Raw genomic sequence first — 7,381 nt, 5'->3', positions numbered from 1 at the left:
TTTTTTAATCTATAAAATGATATGTGATAATAGTACCTACGTTACCCTCAGAGCTGTTGTACACATTAAATTAATTAAAATATGCAAAGTACTTAGAACAATGACTCTTATGCAATATAAACCCAAAAATATTAGTTCTTCTAAGAATAAGAGTCTGAAAAGCTGGCAACTGTATCATTACAAAAGGTAGGTATTTAAATAATCAGACCAAGGGTGCCTGGGTGGCTCAGTTGGTTGGGTGCCAGACTTCGGCTCAGGTCATGATCTCGCAATCCTTGATTTCAAGTCCCGAGTTGGGCTCTGTGCTGACAGCTTGGAACCTGGAGCCTGCTTCGGATTCTGTGTCTCCCTCTCTCTCTGCCCCTCCCCTGCTCATGCTCTGTTTCTGTCTGTCTCAAAAATAAATTAAAACATTTTTAAAAATTAAAAAAAAAATCAGATCATATGACTCATTTATTCTTTCAGGGAAAAAAACTTAAAAATTTATCCACCTGTCTCTTTTTTTTTTAATTTTTTTAACGTTTATTTTTTTGAGAGGGAGAGAGAGGCACAAGCGTGAGCAGGGGAGGGGCAGAGAGACAGGGGGACACAGAATCCGAAGTAGGCTCCACGCTCTGAGCTGTTAGCACAGAGCCAGACATGGGCCTCAAACCCGTGAGATCATGAGACTGAGATCAAGCCGTGAGATCATGACCTGAGAAGTCAGACGCTCAACCAACTGAGCCACCCAGGCGCCCCCCACCTACCTTTCTTAAAATCCGTTTATCACTCACATCTAAGAAGACAGGATTAATAAAACCTTGAAAGCCTGACTGCTCATTTTTTTGCAGGTTTTTTTTTTATATATAGTCAACAAAATATTGAACCTCTGTGTTCCAGTCACTATGGGATGCATTGTTGAGGGAGAAAAAGATAAAACCCTTGCCTTCATGGGGCACCTCAGTTAAGCGGCTGGCTCCTGATTTCAGCTCAGGTAATGATCTCATTAGTTTGTGAGTTCGCACCCCGCATCAGGCTCCGCACTGGCAGTGTAGAGCCTGCTTGGGATTCTCTGTCTCTGTCTCTCTCTACTCCTCCCCTGCTCGCTCTCCATCTCTCTCTCAAAATAAATAGATATAAACAAAACAAAAACCCTTGCCTTTGTGGATTTACAGTCTAGTGAGGGAGACAAACATGAATCAAATAACATACAAACAAAGGTGTGCAACCTTTTCATTGCAGTTTTTCTTAAGAAACAAAAAGATATAATCAATATGATTCATACCAATTGAGAGGATATGACTAAACAGCATCATATTCCAGGCTTCCACTTCCGTTTGGTAGCTATCTTCTGCATCTGCAATACTTACTCATAAGAAAAAGGGAGCAGGGATCAAGGACATTAAATGAGAAGTGTGTCTTCAAACTACCCTGCCTGGAGGTCCAAAATAATCTACCATGCCTGGAAAAGACCTAGAGAGCCTCATGGTCATGATGGACACAACAGAGTCCTGTCTTGAAGAACAACTACAAATTTGCTCTTTGTCTTATCATCTTCTATTTCTGAACTGCAAACTGAATATCAATTATTATTTCTATTGAAAACTCTACTTGTTTTGCATCATTTTGCTACATGGACCAAAATACAGATAGAAAGATTATCTTCTCTATGGCAACTACCCAACAAAGAATGTTTTCTTCATTCAAGAAGAGTTTCCATAGCTGCATTTTTCACCACTTAAGACCCAAATCCTTTCATTTGCCAAATAACAACTAACACTTATTCTCCAGATACTACTTCTAGTGCCTTCCACAAACTCTCATTTAATTCTTGCAATAACTATGAGTTAAGACTAATATTAATTCTATTATACAGATGAGGAACCTGAGCCACATGGAGGGTAAATAATTTATTCATGGGGATACATTCAGCAAGTGCTAGAGCTGGGATTTGAACCTAGGCAGTCTGGAGCATCATGAGAGTTCACATTTTAATAATCACTCAATAATTTATAACATGTCCAAGTTCAAACTCAGTATTTCATTCCTTTTAAATCTTTTCCACATTCTTTATCTTGTATTTGAGTATCTCACAACCATCCCCTCCAACTTCATATAGGGCAATCATCAAATCTTATTGACTTTTTACTTCTTTATCTCTTATCTAAATTCATATATACATCTGCCTGCTAAAATTTTCCATTTGGATATCCCACATGTACCTAACCTCACTCTAATTTTCCACCAGTTTCTTAATCATATATATCCTATTATGGTTAATAAAACCCTTATCCCCTCATTTGAGAGAAAAAAGGTAATTTGATAGACCTCATAAATTCTTTCTGCTCCTTTGACCATCTACCCACCAAACACATGTGTCACACATGCGCACGTGCACACACACACACACACACACACACACTACCCAACCAATCCAATCACTACTGCCTGTCAAATATCACCTAAACTATCACAAGTGTTCCTTTACTGATTCCTGCCTGCCTCTAATTTTACCCCACAGTCCACATTAACTCAACCTAACTTTTGTACTGTTGCCATAATGGCATTCATGGCATGCACATTTGCTTGTCTTTTTCCTGCTTGTGTTTTCATAATGGAGTGTGAGATAAATTCTGAACACTTTTGCAAAAAATACAAGACTCTTCAGAATCTAACACCTGCCTATTCACTTAGATTAATCTTCCAATGTCATTCCCCTTGTCTGGAGTATCTCTTCTCTGGGACTCCCACAAATCCTGCAAGCCTCACTTGAAATGCTGCCTCCTTCATGAAGGTTCTGCCTCTTGAAGGCATGCTTAGATGCTAGTGCTCACATGCTTTCAATAATTTTTCAACATCTCTGTATTATAACAATCACCTTATAGCTATATAGTTGTTTGCTTACACGTCTATCTTCTCACTACTATTCTGGGAGGCAAAACAATATATACATTTTTAAATTATAAAATTTAAAAATGTGATAGTCTCATTGAAGGCACCTTGGAAAATTCAATAATGTCTAATAAAAAAGGAAAAATATTCATATTTCTTCCACAAAGAAAATATCATTACTTTAAAGATAGCTCTTCTATTCATACACATAAACGTGCACACGTGACATACACTACATATTTTTTATTTGTCCCAGAGCATAGTTTGTTTTCTTTTTTTAGCAGCTAGCATAAGGCCTACCACATATAAAATAGTCAACAAATATTTACTGAGTAAATGAATAATCCCAAATCTATGCCCCATTTCTCCATGTCCTTGGCTACTGCCTTATAATCACTTTTCTGAGCTACTCTAATAATCTGTAATTGGTCTCCAACTTCTTTTCCCTTGAATTTATCCTCCATATTGCTGCTATGATTATATTAGAAAATGAAAATCTTGCTACATAATTTTCATGTTTATGAATCTTTCGATGACTTTCATTGCCTCTAAAATAAAATTCAATTGTTTATCATTCAAGACTTTTCACAGTTTAGTCCTAATATACTTTACTTTCCTGGCTCATCTTCTGTTATTTTTACCTCTTGTATTGGCCATTGTTCTAGTTGCACTAGACAATTCACAGTTCTCAAAGATACGTCATGGAGTCTCACTCTTGACTATACCATTCCTTCTGACCAAAATATTTTGCCCCAGTCTTCCTCATCAGGCAAACATTTGATACATCCTTCAAGGACAAATATATCTTATACAAAGTCCTTTTCAAACTTTCCTCCAATTTTCAGCCAAGTGATTTATTCTTTCAGCTGTTTCCAGAGAAGTAGTCCCAAAAGCTAAAACTAAAGTTTTGTAAAACTGAATTCTCTGACCCTCACTCATGGAGGTTCAGATTTGCTAGGTTTGGAGTGGAGACAGGAATCTGTTGTTTTAAAAACATGTTACATCTCAGTGTAAACAATGCCAGACTGAATGCAGTTCAGTTCTGGGCCAGACTGAACTCTGGGTTTCTGAGTGCTAAACATTCTTCTTACAGCATGACTCAGAATCATGCTGGAAGCATCCAGAAGTAGAGCATGTTGGGACCCATGCTTTGAGGTGTTAATAAAACCAATCCTTATTTTTCATAGGTTTTATACATATGAGTCTTTGGAAAATTAAATCAGCCTCTGCTACTTCAAGCTGTTCAAAACACCAGAGAAACAGAGTGATTGAAAAAACAAAGTACAAACTACCTAATATAAACAAAAAAAAGAAAAGAAAAGAAAAGAAAAGAAAAGACATGAAGTCATGTAAGCTGTCTCTTTCCTCATGGGAAAACAAGTGAGGAGGTGAAGAAGCACAATTAAACTACTTATCCAAAAATATGATTTGTGTCCAAGGATCCATCAAGGGACTTTGCTTGTTCAAATCACCAGAACTATTATCCTAGAACAGCACTACTGGCTCTGAACAAGTCACTTAGCCCCAAATTCTTGGGATTTTCTTCATTTGAAAAAATATGCAACTCCTTTTGAAGATTTCAGTTCAAAGTAACTCTATGTAAAACCCACCCTCCCTTCTCTCTTGTATACAATACGCTCATTCACTGAGCAAGTGCCCAGAAAAGAAAAGTGCATTAATAATCACTTCCAAAAATTAACTTTAGAATCAAGAATTTTAGAGACAGAGACACTGTTAGAAGATTTTCTAGACCATACTTCTTAACCTTTTCCATAGCAGGGTGCACACAGAAAATGGTATTTGAGGGGCAGACTGGGATAAAGAGATGTGACTGGTAGAGACTAAAGGGGACTGGCAAGGAGCTCCTGCTGCCAGTAGGTGGGTGTCCAAGAGGTCAGTATCTCCTAGAATCTCTGTAGCCCATACTGTTTGAGAAGATATCCTGGATAAAACAATGCAACTTAGAGATGAGGAAAATTAAGCCCCAAAGGGTGCCTTTACACCAGAGAGGTTAACAAAGTTAGTGGGAAAGTGAGCACTGGGTATTCACATGCCTCGTACGAACAGTAGTTCCAATCTATGTGCCATTCAGAATTCTCCAATTCTGGGGACGTCTGGGTGCCTCAGTCAGTTAAGCATTCGAGTCTTGATCTCAGCTCAGGTCTTGATCTCAGGGTCGTGAGTCTGAGCCCCCCTTTGGGCTCCATGCTGGGTGTGGAGCCTACTTAAAAAAAGAAGAAGTCATCAATTCTGATCACTGGTGGAGTCATATGAAGGGATCTGACAATTCACAGAGGCACCCAGCATTGGCAATAGATTGGGAAAATGATGATCTCTCCCACAAATATCTGTACTATTTTCAGCTCTATTTAAATGTTTCTTAAAAAAATAACAAAGATATTCATTTAGAATTTTCTTAGTTCATTGAAAAAATGCTAGGTAAAATACTGAAAGCACTTTATAAATAAATGACAGAGGTTGCCAGGAATTAATCAGGAGTATGAGTCTAGGGAAGTAAGTGAGAAGTAGTTGGGCACCCTGGGAGAACCTATATATCCAGGATGCCTAGAATTTTGCATTTTCCCAGAGCGGAGAGCTCCATTAGATATCTTCCAGCATAACATCCATGCTCAGGAAAAGCCATGTACACAGGAAAATAGTTCACTAGAAATAAATAGGGGCACCTGGGTGACTCAGTTGGTTCAGCATCCGGGGTCATGATCTCACAGTTGGGTTCGTGAGTCCTAGGCCTGCATCAGGCTCTGCACTGTGAGTGCACAGTGAGGAGCCTGCTTGGAATTCTCCCTCTCTCTCTCTCTCTCTCTCTGTCTCTCCCACTTCCTCTCCCTCTCCCTCTCCCTCTCCATTTCTCCCTCTTTTTCTCTGCTCCTAACCCACTTGCATGCATGTGCATATGCTCATGCTCTCTCTCTCAAAAAAAATCAAGAGAAAAAAATAATTGAATAAACAACTTTCACTGTGAGGCAGCAAAGAAAACTGTCTAAAAGATTTAAATATGGACAAAATCTCTACTGAGAACTTGCAGCCACTGGAAGTTTCAGCCATGGATTTAGGATTAAAATTTACAGTTTACAGGATATGGAAAATGGTAAGCTAAAAATTTTCACTTCTGAACCCGTTTAAACTACATCCAGGGCTATAATGTCCTCATACATGTGCCAGAAAGAAACACAGATCTTTACTGGAGGAATGAATTAGAAAAGTCCAAAGGATTGTGTTTTATCATGAAGAAAAGTTTACAATAAAAGAAAAATCACAAAACAGATGAGAAACAAAACCACTACAAGCAATGCCACAGAAGTTATAAACAATAGGAACTCGGATACTGGAAATATACAAACACAGAGAATATATTAGAAAATAAATTTATATGTTTAAATAAGTATTAAAGGGAGGAGGGAGAGGTAAAACCTGACTAATAAGCAAAATATTAGGTGGATTTGGGAAAAGAGGTCTAGAAATAAAAGTACAATAATTAAAAGCAAATGTTCACTGTGGGATTGAACAGCTGATAGATACAATAGTGGAAAGAATTAATAAAATGGAAGATTCTTAGTCAAAAGAAGAAATTACACAGAATAAAGCAATAGAAATACAAAGATGGGGAATACTTTTAAAAGAATTGAGGGCACAAGGAAAACATAGGAAGCCCAAAGTATATCTAGTCAGAGTTTCAGGACAACCAGGTAAATTTAACCAAAAGAAAGTAATATAGGCATAATTAATATCAGACAAAATATTCTTTAAAGGAAAAAAATACTACCAATAGACAAGAAAACTATAAAAATAAAAATAACAGGATATAATCAAATGAATATCACATTTATAAATTTGTCATTTAATATCATAGCCTCAAAATAAATAACATATAAATAAAAAGAACTATAAAGAGAAATTGACAGACCCATCAAGATTGTGGGAAATATCTAGCACATATCTTTTAGTTATTAATACTTAGAGTAGATAAGAAAAACAACAAAGTTGCAGTCAGTAGGTAAATAAGTCCTAGAGATCTGTGTACTGAATATAGACAACAATACTGTATTATAATTGCCAAACTTGCTAACAGACTAGGTCTTATTTCCACACAAAAAAGAAGTGATAATTACATGACATGATAAAGATGTTATCACTGCAGTTGGGCAATCATATTGTAACACATAAATGTAAAAAATCAACATGTACACCTTAAAGCTACATGCTGTTGTATGTCAAATGTATTGCAATAAAAGATAAAATGGAGGTAATAAAAAATAATAAAAACCAATAAGGATGCAAATAATTTGAACAATAAAATTAACAAGGTGGATTTCAATGATATATAAAGAGGTCTGCATCCAATAAGTGGAAAGAATTGGTATCAAACAGAACACATTTTCTGACCATAATGTAATTACATTAGAAATTGTGGTGGGGATTCTGATTTTCCTATCAGTCCTGGGCATAGAGTTATAAACAGTTTTATAAACCCTTTTATATTTAGAAGACT

This window comes from Panthera tigris, chromosome B1, assembly GCF_018350195.1.
Source record: "Panthera tigris isolate Pti1 chromosome B1, P.tigris_Pti1_mat1.1, whole genome shotgun sequence".
In the NCBI taxonomy this organism is placed as follows: domain Eukaryota; kingdom Metazoa; phylum Chordata; class Mammalia; order Carnivora; family Felidae; genus Panthera; species Panthera tigris.
This window is presented reverse-complemented; position numbering follows the sequence as displayed.